Source organism: Pezoporus occidentalis, unplaced genomic scaffold, assembly GCF_034315485.1.
Source record: "Pezoporus occidentalis ecotype Australia unplaced genomic scaffold, CSIRO_AGI_Poc_V1 ctg164, whole genome shotgun sequence".
Lineage (NCBI taxonomy): Eukaryota > Metazoa > Chordata > Aves > Psittaciformes > Psittacidae > Pezoporus > Pezoporus occidentalis.
Window position 1 is genome coordinate 1,739,285 of NW_026913466.1, and position 15,015 is coordinate 1,754,299.

A 15,015-nucleotide genomic window follows, 5' to 3' on the forward strand; every position below is an offset into this window, starting at 1 on the left:
AAACTATTTGTAATATTCCTTGTTCATTATTCCAAACAGCAGCCAAACTTTTTGTTGTGAAAGTCTCTTTTCCCCAGAGACAGCCCATAAATTCTCTCAGATTTATCCCTCTTTACCGTAGAAAGGATAGGAAGTTGCATGAAAACAATGAATGGGAAGTGCACTTTTTATCAGACAACGACAGGAAGCATTCTGCTTGGTTTACATGAGAGCTCTGTATTAGGGCCAAAAGCTGGGGCGGCGAGGGAGGAAGACTATGAAAATGAAATGCCTGCTTAGAACAAAAATAGCTTAAATAGGCTTCAAAACCATTGTATTTTCAATAAATTGAAACTCCTTAAACCATCTTACCCACACTACTGCTGTTACTGTAATGAGTAAATTGAAGATGACAGAGAGGAAATGCCAGACTTCATAAAATCAGTTTCAAGAGGCAAAGAGAAAGAACCATACTTGCCTTCATGATCAGCTACACAGGAATTCATGCATCATCAAAAAGCATGCATAAAAACACGTGCAAACATAAATCAGACCTCAGCAGTCTATGCTTATTTAAGAAAAAAAAGTCTTTTGAGCCTCTCAGCAAAGTGTTACCTACTTAAATTGCAAATGTATACTTCAGTTCTTTGTATACTGGTACTCTGGAAGGTGCTGATACAAGTTCTAATGATTTTCAAACCAGCACATGAAGTGTTAATATCCCATCTGAGGCAGCATCAATAACTATAGAAGGTGGTACCAAAATACACAGTAATAGCAAGATTATACAAGATACTCAATTGGGGGCAGGATTTTTGGTTTAAGAGGATTTTCTTTACGCTTGATCCCCACTGACTTCCATTTGGAGATACATGCACAGCCATCTTTTTGCCCAAAATACATGGTGCTGTACTGGTTGTCCAAGGGGCACTACCACGCAGTTAAGAGTTTATAGCCCAAGTCTTACCTGATGGCTAATGAGAGTACCCTCAAGGAGATCAGAAGAGATTAAAGATGTCTCATGTTAACTGAATCAGGGTGCAAACCAACCAGAGTTGATAGCTACTCTTTCAATTTCCAGGCTTTTATAATTGTTGTTACTGGAACTATTAGACACTCAATAAACATTTCTAAACCATTACAGCATTAGAGACTTCTACAAACCATTAACAGATTTTCCCTTAATTCAGAACATGAGCATCATTTTTGATAGGTCATCCAAGCTCCAAAATAAATTCATAGCTAAAGTTTTCCTTTTTATTTAATTTCTTTTATTTGGGCCCAAATTGCTGCTTCTCCTTCACACAAAGACACACTGAATTTTCAGGGGCTCTGTCTGCACCTTTTTTTTTGCTAGGCACTCCTTTCCACAGCTCTCAAACTTCTCTGTAATTTGCTTTCTGCTCTATACAGCCCTTATTATTACATTAAACAGTTCCTATGCAGTCACTCGGTTTCACCAGCACTTGTCATTCACTGCACATACAAAGGACTCTTCTTTCAGTAAGAAGCCATGCTTTTTTATCTATCAATTGGCTTATTGGCAAGTCATGTTTTGGTCTTCAAAGAGGAAATAATGCATTCTGGATGTTGATGCATATTGATGCACACACATCTGGAGAGAGAGAAGTGATTTCCTTGCAAAGATATCTTTCTGATGAGTGAGATGTGGAGTACCAGAGGGTGCAGCTTTAAGCTCAACAGCAACTTGCATGCAATCTTCTTCTGCTTGAACTTTGTCACTACCCCTGGGGGCACATGGGAGACTTCTCATTCATGTCTAACACATCTGAACAACAGGCTAGCAGTCATTGCCTCTAATCCTTGGCCAGTACTGGAACATGTGGACCCTGCTTGCAACACCAGGCATTCAGTGAAAAGCAGATGAAAAAGGCTTTTTGCTTTGGTTCCCTCTCCTACCCCTTGGTTTTGCCTGTCAGAAGCCCTTCTATGCTGACGTATAGGTGCTCCACTCCAGCATGAAGCTTTATAAGCCTTCCCCTCCCTAATCCCAGCTAGCACGTCAGGAACATCACTTTATACTAAAAAAGGGAACATCTGCTCAGTGCCGAATGTGGAGAAGATCTGATAAACACGCCGCTGGCCACAGAGTCAGAACAAGAGCAGCGGCTTTGAAACGCGTGATGCACATGCTGCCAGCCAGACCGGGATGTGTTGAAGCTGCCTTTCCCACCTCCTCAGCTGCAAACGGGTTGGAAATGTTCAGCAGTGGACAGGCCCCTTCATAAAAGGCAAAAACGTTGCTCCGTTACTTGGGCTTCCAGCTGTGGCAGCTGGCAATTGCTTGCCTTTGTCCCATCAAAGCAGCGGGCCTCAAAAGCAGCACAAGCCAAAGGGAAGGAAACAGTCTTGGGAGAAGATGGCTCCACCACTGAAAGAGCACCAGCCCTTTCCTAATTAAAAATAACAAGATTACAAGTTCAATTGAAGGTTGAATTCCTGTAACTGACCCTTTAAGGATGAGTTCACTAAACGTCTCACTGCACAAACCTTGAAAACCGATCCGTGTCAAATGCTTAAGCAAAACAAATCTTCCCTCCTCAAAACACTTAAAGTTTCAGCCTTGCCTTGAAAAAAGTAAAAACTTCATACAAAAAAAAAAGGGGGGGGGGAGGGGGGAGCAAAAACTGCTATACTCTTCCCCATCCCCCACTCAGTTAACCAACTCTGCTCAGCCTCTGTTGCAGAATCAGCAAGGAAATCAGTTCTGGAATATGCCCTGCTACAGGTTTTCTCTTCAGACTTGCTAATTTTATTATCTGGTTTGTTTTTAACAAGGAAAGACCCTGTACCCAAAATGTTTGACTCTGCATAAAGGAGAGGAGGCAACATGGGGTTGACCCCAGTACTGAGGAATGTTTATGTAGTCCTTGATCTATCCTGAACTCAAGGACAGCATCCCCTTGGACAGGGGAACAGTGTCCACACTCCCCTATCTGAAAGCTATAAAATTAAATGCTGCCAAATGTTTTTCCAAGTTCATCAAGGTACCTCAGGCAAGTTGGCTGAATCAGGCTGGTGTTGAAGATAGCTCAAACCACAGCTCAATCTCTAACAAGGGCTATAAACGTAACAGAACAGTGGTACTAGAACTGTGGTCCACAGGTCATTGATGGCTCAGCTGCCCATACATGGTCTGTGGTATGTGTAACCATACTTCAAAAGGGTTGACTACACACCTGGGTATTGCTGCAGAAGACAAAACTATCCCATGTTTCTGAGTTGCTAGGAACAGAAGTCAATCGGAACAGCCGTCAGTAAGCACCATCAGTAAGCAGCTGACCTGCTTGCTTTAAGAAGCATTTATCTTCACTATTTCCATATATGCCAATTATTCCTCAAAAAATATCTCCCATTTCTGATTCAAAATAAGAAAAAAAACCCTTATGTTAGTTTTCAAGCTCCTCAGAAAAGATACACATTAATCTATAAAGCCCATTTAGATCTGATTACCTTAAGCAAAAGAACAAACATATGTTAATAGAGATCCACAGGCATCTGCCTATGTTTTATAAACAGTGTCAAGCGACATCTTGTAGAACAAGACCAAAGAGAGTTTTCTAAAGTCCACATGCCAGAATCTTTAAAACATTGTTTAAAATACTTATTACCAAATATTAAATTCCCTGCTGTGTGACAAGCTCAGCTACAAAATTACTTTAACTCTCAAGATAGGCAAGTAACTGCAACAATAAAAAAGAAAGGCCTACTAAACCTTGCAGCTGCCTTTTCTGTTTAAAACAGAAGCATCATTACAGCAGAAATACAAAGTGCCTTTACATTATCATGGTAATAGGCCTTAGCTTTGCAAGCTAATCCCCAGAGTCATTTTTTAAGCCATATGAGTGCAGTCAGCATTGGCTGACTGTAGGCGTGATGGCTCATGTAGTTCAGCAAGACCATGGATATTCCTAAAGTCAGCAACCAGCTCAACTTTGCTCAATGTATTCAAAAGCTTGCAACCTTCCCCCCCCCCCTTCCCCAACCAAACATAAGAACGCACCTTAAAAGATGTTCCTCATGCAATTTTAGTAGTGAAGAATCAGGGAATTCAGGTTTTGCTGCTACAATTACGATCTCCCTCCTTTGTATCTACTCTCAATTTGTACTTGAGATTAAAAACTCAATTTATTAGCCTAAACAAGCCTCCAAAGTGAAAAATCAGAAGACAGCTAACAGACTAAATGAAACACTCAGGGCATCTTAAATACAGATGAATGCTCCAGTGGTCAAAAAGTAGCTCAAAGTAGGATTAAAATAACGTTGTTTCTAAGAATTGCATGTATTTCAATGCCTGCATCCATTCCACCCAACTAGCTGTTAGGGTCATGCCAAAATGACCAACTGCTGCCAGGTACCTGTACAAAGATACCAGCCACTCCAGTACAGGGAGATGATCAGTCAGAGCCACCATACACAGAGCTGGGAACCAGAAAGTCTGAATCAGCAACACAGAATTTAAATGACAAAATTCAAATCCCTTTACATTATTGCTTTTTACTATGCAGGGTGACTTGATAGGCAGTTTGTTGCCTCAAAGGAGGAAAAAGCTTTCTATGGGAAGAAAAAAAGCACCTCTGATTCAGACCAGCTTTGAAAGCATCTTGTCATGAACAGCTGTATCTATGGTCTTCAACCATAAAAAACCTTTGTTAAAAATTCAGGAATAAGCATTTCCTCAATCACAAAGAGGTTTATTTGCTGGGCACAGTATCTGTTCAGATCAAGGGCATGTTTTTTTCTCGTCTGGTGCTGCTTCTATTAAACTGTCGATATTCAAACAATTACATAAATACATCTGCTCTTCAAGCTCACTGCTTTTGGATTATAGTTATGAAAAGCAGAAAACATCTTTGTTTTTTCCTCCCCAAACTGGAAGAAATTGAACTTTGTCCTCTTCATAAGGCTGACTCAACAGGATGAGTGGAATACAAGTGCAGAGGTCAAGTGGCCTGAGAAATCCCTGTTGCAAATCTCCATACAAAAAGGCTGATTAGAAGCAACAGAAACAATACCTGAACATTAACAAGTTCAGTGCTTACACCACACTCTGAAAACAGGCTCTGTTTGAAGTGTGATGTTACATATTAAACTCAACTTTTAAACTAATATTGAAGTGGGAAAAATAACTAACCAACCCTCCACTAGTCCAGAGGCCATTCCACCATAGCTCTGTGTTACCACCATCACAGTGAAGTTATCTCCAAGCAAGATGACCTAAACCAGAAACGCCCGGTCCTAAGACCTAGACAAATATTTTTCAGAGTATTTTCAAAGAGTCAAGGATCTGAGGCTGTTGAAATTCTTGCACTCAGCAAAACAGGTCCTGCTTTCCTAAATACATAACTATCATTTAAAAGGAAGCTTAGCACATAAGATAAATGCTTTGCCCCTGTGTGACTCCAGGGCCATATTTTCCACTTTTATAACCTGTTAACATTTCTACCACTAATTTATAGAGCAAAAGAAAATCAGCAGTTGAAAAAGTGAGCTTGTCCTTAGGCAAAAAAAAAAAAAAACAACAAAAAACCACCTTGATGGCTTTTAAATGAGACTTGAAATTAATGTATTTACCTAACACAGTTCTTTTTGAACTATTTACACAACAAACACCACTTGTGATTTACATCTTCCCTAAAAAAAACAAACCCAACATATTGTTACACACAATGAAAGAGAAACTGAAGGTCTAAGTATGCAATGATACAGCACCTGGCCAGAATAGCACTTTACAGCATATGCCACATGATCTCTCCAATTCTTTCCTTCAGTCTTTGCTGTCTGCTCTTTCTTTTCACAGCTTTGCACTCTTCTCAGTCAAACTCTGTGTTTACTTCCTTAAGCTGAATGAACATAAATGTCTTGGTTGATAACATCTTGTTCACAGTTCTTGCTGTAAGTTCAAGAACACCTTTACTAGTCCTGTTTCTTACCGTTTATCATTATAATCTCTTTGGGGCAGGTATTACTTGGGCCTTAGCAAAAGGATATCCATTCTGCTGGACTTACAAGCACCCAAACTTAGCTATTCCTATCTGCATAAACATTATGTGTCACTAGGTCATCACAACGGAAGTCCATGTTGCAGGAGGATAACAAGCATGACGTGTTTTAACACACAAGTGTTATCTTGTTTGACCAGATAGTACCATGTGTCAAATCACAGCATAACCCAGCCCCATGAATGTTGTGAGATGCCAATTATATGGGGAAAAAGAAGACTGCACGCACCAAAAAAGTTTCTATAACAAACAGAAATGCTAGTCTTGAAAGGCTGAAAGAGCTTTAACACCAAAAAGCTACCTAGTTTTTCAGGGGACAAATACATCTACGTTTTCAAAAAATGCTGCTTTAATTGAATATTACCTATGTTTGTGGTTTGCTTTTCAATACAAAGTGATTCTTTTGGTAGGCATCATGTAGCCACGCTGTAGCCTTCAATTCCAACTTTTAAAGGTTATCCTTTCGACATAAAATTGAGCTTCCTTATGCTTCAGCACAGCAGTAATCAGAAAGAAACCTACAAACAGCATTACAACATTAAAGAACAATTTTTCAATGTCAAAAATATCCACAAGTTAAACTGTATTATACATTTACCTGGTTTTTAATTGAAAGCGAATTTGGGGATTGTGTAAGAACTTCCATAGTTCATTCTCCCTTCAAAGATTTGGTGGGAGTTCTGTTTTTCAAACAACAAGCCTTAGGTCTGGTAGTCTGCTTTGTAAATAAAGTCTAAAGGGTATTGTCCACACAAAGAGCTGAAGGTTACTACTCATTATCTCATTATATGGCCTAAGTATGTAATGTGTTTTCTTCTGGGATGTGATAATTAGCTTTGTGTTTCTTTGTTTTTAACAAGAACTTGAAGATACCGGAATCTCTTAAGGAAGCAGTGAATCATATTGGAAGGCTGTGTGCAGTAAGAATCAAAGTTACAGCCCTTCCTAGAACTTGCAGTTTCATGGCCTCCACTTCCCAAAGGAATCTGCTCTTGGATCCCTGCTTTTAGGAAAACAGCTCCAAATGAACACAAGTACCAATACGCCAGAATTTTCTGGTGAGGAACATCTCAATATACACATTCAGAAAAAGAAAATTCATTCTAAACAAGCCACAAAATCCACAGAGACACCATGTGTTTTCCTTTCCATTGAGGATTCAAATCATGGTAATATACTTGCAGTTTAATCAAGTTAGGGCCAGCAAGTATGTATACTGTAAAGCAGCCAAGTCCTAAAATCATTACCTTAAACCCAGCATACATGCTGAACACTGTAGCAGCACATACCTCCTTCAACTCCCATTGAAATCCACAGGTTCTTGTGTGGATGCTGGGGTTTTATTACCTCACAGGGTCAAGCTCTTAGTCCTTCATCAGGCAAGAATTCAGATGAAATCCATGGGAGATTTGCCAGAGAAAGGACTAAATGGGGAGTGAGAAAGGATGACTCTAAACAACTTGGGAGCAGATCTTTATAGGGAACAGAGAGCATGCACATTGTATGTCTGATTCATAGGGAGTTATTTAGCTCATGCAGATGGCAGCCACATGTAAAAAGATTTGGCCGTATATATCCTATACTTGCACCTCTTCTTCATTAAAAGAAAGAATGGCTCATCACTGGACAGGCATGATTCTGATTATCTCGAACGTACATTTTAACAGAAAGAGTCAGGAATGAGATTCAGTCAAAGCTGCTAAAGCAGCCATAAAAGTATGTAACTTCAACTGTAAAATAAAGCACTTTCTAATCAGTACCCTTGAGGTTCTTCTCTGCCCTTTAGACCCCCACCAGAAATGAAACTAACCCCACACCACAACAAAATCATTCTCAACAGAAAAGTAAAATTGCTCACTTAAGAAATCTCTCTCAAAAGGTGATCTTCAATATCAGTCAGAGCTCTTAAATGAATTACTAATGCCTCTCTTTCCACTTCCCTTGAGGTAAAGTTTTGCTTAAGGACTTCCTTACTAAATGATACCACTCTCTTCTTTCTACCTAGGAAACAATTCAATGCCCTGCTCTGTGCACCCCTTCTTCCTTTCCAAAATGCAAAAGCATTTTCTCCTTCCTCACCTCCTTCTGCTCATTTCTTTCCTTATTAAGCACGTGCTCTTTGTGTTATCCTACTGGATTACTCCCCATATAGTTTTGACAAGGCATCTGAAGAAATGCAGAGATGCAGTTCTACAAGAGTTAACTGAGTCCACATTTTGTTAATCTACTGACCAGCTGCTTGTTAGCTGTAACCACAAGGAGCATGCACACTGGCAGTTAACTGTTAAATGCATTTGCAAAACTATTAATAAGCTCAAATAATTCAAGCCCAGGACATAAGTACAGTGTATACTCCCAGGCGAGCAACAGGAAATCACAATGGCTCTTCTCCTCAAGTCATCTTTTATTGACTTTTGCCCCCCCTTTTTTTTTCTTATTTAAAGGGAAATTGGTGAAAGGAGTTTTAACTCAGGAAATAAGTCATGCATGCCCAATGCTAACATAACCTTTATAAGGCATGTATGACAGTATCACTGCTGCCTGGAAAAAAAGTCTCAGGGAACCTCAAAGCTGATTCAGGTTTCATGAAAATATAAAATGTTCACACACACACACACACACACACACACACATCTAAAGTACCTCCCTTGCAGAGACCCCACAGAGCTGAAATCCATCTCTCTTGTATGGCAAGGGTTCAAATCCCATTTAACGGCTTGTCTGAAGAAAGCAAGAGCCCCCTTGACACTATGGGCAGGAGGGACTCGCACAGGGAACCCTACTGCCAGTGATGCAGTGCAAGTAATTGTCTTTTCCAGTACACAGAAACTCTAGATGCTCCTTCTTGAATGATCAAGCAAACAAGGCTTCAAGGAGGGGAAAAAACAAAAGGCAGGTAGATTCTGTAAAAACTAACCACAAAATATTAATTAAATGTAAAAGCCTGAGGATGTTCATGCTGCAAGAACACAGAAGCTTTCTCACCACAACTTAACTGGAAGCAGATACCACAATGAGCAAGGTGGCTTTTTCCTTCCAGCAAAAAGACAAACCAACAATCCAGCCCTACATAGGGGTGAGCAGTAAGAAACCTTACAAGTGAGACTTTCAAAGTGACTTGGCAACATTTACAACAGCATAACTCTGTTTTCAAGTGCAATCAGTAAAGGATAGCAGTACTTAGAAAACAGTCTCAATATTCTCTTAACTTACTAGATGCAAAATAACTTCGCAGTGGAGTCAGCAGCCTGTGGGGCCTCAAACATACTTTGCAAGCTTTGAAACAATCCCCCAGAAAGAGCATTAAAAGTGAGTAATATCCCTTCCTGTTAAACATTAGAGGTACACATAAAAACTGTCTCTGAGTCAGCACTTGGTGTTGGCAGTCCGCAGAGTAAAATCTGCTTTGCTGGAATTTGTAACAATCCAAGTGTGCCCACTGCTACACATCTCACATACCCATATATGTATTTTTTTTAGTTAGTACTATTATTCTTGTAGAATAAAATAACAGTCAAATGACCCACTTCAACATATCCATAATTAGGGGGTAACATAAGGTTTTGATTTTGGGGAAAAAAGCTAGGCACTATCCTTCCCAGCTGACAAAAGTTGGATATAAAACAAATAGCATTTTAACACAAACTGATGCATTTTAATACGAACAACACTTACTCAAAGCAAACAAAGAACCCAATGCAGGGCCTGGTTAAATCACCCTAAGGGTTCTTTCATATTGTTTGATAGGGTTGAGATAAATTCAGATGTTTCGGGAACACTGCAACGTAACGCCCCGAGTGTGAAGGGCTCCAGCTCAGTCCAGATTCACTTACTGCCTCTCATCTAACCATTTTAATAGGAAAAGCATGTGAGTTTCAACATCCCATCTTACAACAGTGCATTTCCTTTCCATAATGTATTGTTGGAATTTCCATAATGTAGCATTGGAATCTGCTATGTTGGCAAACCCTTCTTATTGGTACAGTTACATCAGTTACATGAACAAAAAAGTGTTTCTGACAGCCTTTTGTGTATTTTTAGGGTAAGGAGGCTGAGTTAAGGCAGTAACTCAAAGGACTTTGTTGCCATATGTTCCAATTCTGACAAGATATGTTTTACTCAGTAGATGCAGTATAAATGTGCCACCAGGTGAACCGCAGATGAAGCTACTCAAAGTACTTGAACAATACTTCAATACTTGACTTCTATAAGAGGAAATACAGTTTTGATCTAGTACAAACATGAACTGCTACAAAAAAAAAACAAAACAAAACAAAGGGAGGCCACTACTCCTGCCACCTACCTTCAAGAGTCCCTGTGTTTGCTCTAGCAATCATGAAGGTGCAGGGAAAAATCAACTGCTCTTCTAGGACTTCAAAAGTTCTCATGTAAACACAAAGGAGCCAGGCTGAAACTTACTCTTCCTATCAGTGAAAAAGTGGTTAAACTTCCATTCCTTTCAACGAACTTAACACCCATTATTTTACTAACAGCTCATGAGATTTGTGATCATTTATTGGCTGTACAACTGAGAGGCAGTCTTCACATTACATTGCAAGGGAAGTTACTTGGTTAAGCATAAGCCTTACTATCCACACTTTTAAAAAAACACCTCCTACTGATCCATCTGAAGAGTGGTACCACCATTTTCTAATGGAATACAAACAACTGAATAAACAGACACACCCCTGAGGTCAACACAGACCTGACTCACAAGAGAGAAACAAGGCAGAGCAGCTCAGCAGTCCCACTGCTCTCATCCCTACTCCCAATGCCACAAGATTGCCTGGAAAAGAAGAATGAAGTTCTTGTTCAGCACAAACACTCTTCTCTATGGATAACAAGGCTACAATAACAAATCAAACATATTCAGAAATAAAGCACGGAAGTGTACTCCCATTCACCAATTCTCTAACGGCCCTTAATATAATCATGAACAGTTTAGTTAACCACCTAGGACAGTCAACTGCAGCTTTCATTCACCATAAATGCAGAGAGAGACCCCATATATAACACAGAATGTTAAGCCATTGTATGAGAAAAAATGTTTACATTTAAAACTTCCACAGTAACTGCACTGTTGTATTTAAGTGTTCTTTGAGATTATCCAGGAGATTACAAGGACTGTTGTTTAAAAAGTCTGTGCCAGCCGCTCTGTGTGCACAATTGGAACATTACAAAGGCATCAAATACTCATTTGTGATGAGATCATCCTAACTAAGAAAACATATTAATATACATCTTGGATATAGAGAGTTACACTGAGGTATGAGCCACAGGAGGAAGAATGCACCCCCAAGGAAAGAAGGGAGCAGACAGCATCACAGTCATGGCAGGGTCCCACAGGAAGTAACAAATATGAGCCCCTTCACTGGAGCTACAGCAGGTTCCCACTAAATCTCTAACTGTATCACTCATAGCTTATTTAACAGAACAGTGTGGAGGACCTAACAAGAAAAAGCAAATCAGAAGTGGAAAAGTAACATCAGAAGACTTTGGACCTGGATAACTGACTGTTACCCACTTCAGGCCATGAACCCTAGGATTAATTCCATTAAGGAAGCAGGAGCTGTACTACACTGCTCTCAAATTTCTGCCACAAAATTGTCCCAGAGACGTAGTGTTACAGGACCATGTCAGGATCAGACACCCAATGACTGGTTTTGAATGGGATTAAAGGGCAGAAGATGTAGTGACTTTGTGCAGAAAGTAAATATCGACCCCTTTCCAGGTTGTAGGGCTTGTAGGCCAGGAAGCAGCCAAACGAATCCTTGGAGAAACATTCCAGCAAGGGACTCTACTGGGAGCACTTGGGCACCAGCATATAGGCTGGCACTGAGGAGCACTACAGAAAAATCATATCCTTTCTACTGGAACAGAGTATTGGTCCTTTCAAAAATTTAAGGAGAGCAAGTGGAACAAGGAAGACAACACAGGTATCAGAACCGAATTCACTTAATTAGTTCACTCAACTAAAGCAAAAAATGTTTACTGCTCTAATTAAAATTAATCCTAGGCCATCAAGCCAAAAAAAAACCCAAACATTGATTCATTGCTCAGGAATACTCCCCAATAAATCCCGATTTCCTTTCAGCACTTTTGTCAAATCACAGACAGATATATGAGTGCTTGACCTACAAAACCATCTTAGGCGCATTATGATTTCACTGTAGAAAGAGGGAAGCTGCATTCTAGGACTTCTCAAGGCAGGGGGGCTTCTTTTTTAGCAACAGCCTTTACTTGAAATGTCTTGGACAATTTCCTTTGCTGAAAACTTTTGCTTGTGTGATGCTGAAGCAACTGGAAGAATTAGCCAATTAGGTTTTATCCATTTCTTTAACACCACCATCAAGCAGCTCAATATTCAGTACTGTTTCATTAGAATTCTTTTCTCCTGAATGGCATCAATAAAATTGAAGTTCAGTTTGGTATTCACAAGAGCTGACCTACAGGCTTCTTGCTGCAAATGGACTTTTGAGATCCAGTAAATGTAACAGACCAAGAATTAAGTAACTTTAGTTTTTAAAATTCTTTCATTCAAAACCACTCAGAGTCTTACACATTGCTTTACTTTTTGCATGAGATTGCTTAGAACAACCACCCTAGCTTTGCTAATTTAAAAAAGAGAATTGGGATTTCAAGGGAATTAACAAGCAACAGAATAGGGCCTTTTCCAGGGTTGCTTTTATTTTTCTGCTACAGGCATGAAACATCCCTTATTCTAAGCATTTCAGTTACATGATCCCCCCCCCCCCCATGTTATAAAACCTATTACTAAAGTCAGTTAGCTGGCTTTGTAAGAAGAGATACTGGAGAAGCATTTGCCTGGGTGTGACAGTTTAAACAATTGCAATCCTTTAAAAAGCCTCGAGTCCTTGCTATGATGCATATTTTAGCCCTCTTACTTCCCTCCGTGATGATATCAGAGAGCTCAAACATTAGCGTTCAGTATGGCCATGAGGCTCTACTTCAGCAAGAAAAACAACTATTCTTGGCCTAGTTCCAAAAAGCAACTGAGACAAGTAATATCCAAGGTAATCTCTGAACAGTTTTCTTGCCAGTTTTCTCAAACACCTACTACTTTCTCAGCCTAAAGGCGAAAATATCCCATAGAACAATTAATTACTGCTTTGAATTCATTAGTGTTATAAGAGGAAGTTTTGCCAAATTGATCTAACATTTCAAAGCACAACATGCAGAAAACCAACAACTTTCAAAATCACATAGTTTAACAAATTATCTTCAAAGGTGAAGTCTGCCCTAATGCAAGAAACTGAAGCCACATATTAAGCTTTAACATGTTGCTCGAAATATGCATGAGATGTAATGTAGTCCTATCTGATAAGTTTTCTTCTAATAATGCAAGAAAAGAGAACATTTCACCTGAAAATCCTTTTGCCTACAGCTAAAGTGAGAGTGTTCCATACTTCCACCCCTTTGCTTGGAGTATAACTGATTCTACTTCCTGTAAAATATAAACTTTATTTTTTTTCTTTTAAATAAGGGTTGGCATGGCAGGAGAAGAAAGAGAAAAGAGAAGCAGCTCCATCAGTTCAGGCACTCCTCAGGACATCCTAACTAATTTATGACTTGCCAAAACTTCAACCAGCTTGCTCCTTATCTGAGATCACAAAGAACTCCTGCATTTCAGCATCCAGGAGTCTAAACACAAACAAGGCAGGCAGAAAGGATGAAAGACCTTTAAATAAAACCTCTGCCATTTTCATGCCTCCAAAAAAAGGGCAGGGGGGAGGTTTTGAAGAATTAATGAGATAACAGCAGCTAGCACTGATGTGATCCAAGTACTTTCAAGCTATTACTTGAGCCCTTCAAATAGTCCTGCACAGAAGATGACAGGGCAGAACACATCTGTTTTACATATTAAGAGACCAAGATTGAGAGATGAAATAACTTGTGATGAGATCACAGAGAAAGTCATTAATCCAGACACAAGCCTTTCATCTTTCAGTCAAAAGCTGAGGCTCATAGGTTAGGCCTATGCATTTAACATACTAAGTATAAATTAATTATATAAATATAAAAAATATAATTAATATACTTATGGCCATCAGGCCACCTTCATCTCCACAAGAAGAATTGATCCGGCCTCTGGGCTCTTCTCCAGGAGTTTTGGTCATGGTCAAGGACAGGCCACAGCTGGAAAGAATTGATTTGTCAGCCCCTAACTCACTCCACCCTCTCCCAAAGGTCCTTCAGACACAGGCACTTGTATTTAGTCACACATAGGGTGAACACATACACACCGAGTCCCACAGGGCAGTTGTGAGTTGGCTGTGTGAAAAGTGTGTCAGTCAGCAGCCTGGAGAAGACTCCACCATGGAACTCAGACACAGCAGAGCACTTCCATACCATTGCTGAGGCCTGAAGAACAGCCATGACATTGTGATGCTCAGTGCCCATTTACTCCCACTGAGGCACACAATCTTGTGGAGAAAAAAAAAGATCTCAGCTTGACTTAGTGGCTCAAATCAAAATAGCCTGAGGAGAATCTCTAATAGAACAGATGTTTTATTACTCCATTTAAATGGAAATTAATAAAGGAAAGTTTTATTTATTCCAAAATGAACTGCATCAACCATCCTTTCCAGACATAAAGCAAATTTGGTGATCTAGAAAGGGAAGAAAAAGAGGACGAGAAGTAAAGATAACAACAAAAAAATCAACTCTTCACCCACTCATGGCTCCAAGTGTTAGTAAATTAATTAAAAATTTTAAACCAAAATAACAACCACCCAAAACACCAAACCTGTTCCAGAGGCAAGTAAAATTTTGCTAAAGAGATAAAACAGCAACAAACCTTACAAATGTTCCCATCGTCTAACTCCAAATTCCTTTGTTACTTCTTCTATGCACTGCTTCCAGTAGTGAGAGTAATGACATTCCTTGTTTAATTCTTTCCATCCCGGACAGGTAATATCCTTTTTTTTTATTAATTGCCTGTTAGTAAGCCTCACAGTGTAGCAGCTGCCCAATAAGGGAACAATAGATCCAT

The 15,015-nt window shown here is 39.6% G+C and overlaps 1 protein-coding gene across 3 annotated transcripts in view; it reads right to left on the minus strand.

Annotated features, from left to right (window-relative positions):
- TGFBR3 (transforming growth factor beta receptor 3) overlaps positions 1–15,015 on the minus strand; it is a 119,132-nt gene that overhangs the window by 82,086 nt on the left and 22,031 nt on the right. Inside the window, exon 2 of one of the 3 annotated variants that reach the window (XM_062613157.1) lies at positions 10,689–10,788. The exons of the other annotated variants lie outside the window; for them this stretch is intronic. The gene's annotated coding sequence lies outside the window, so the exon portion shown is untranslated. The remainder of the gene's footprint in view (positions 1–10,688; positions 10,789–15,015) is intronic. 3 annotated transcript variants of the gene reach the window in all.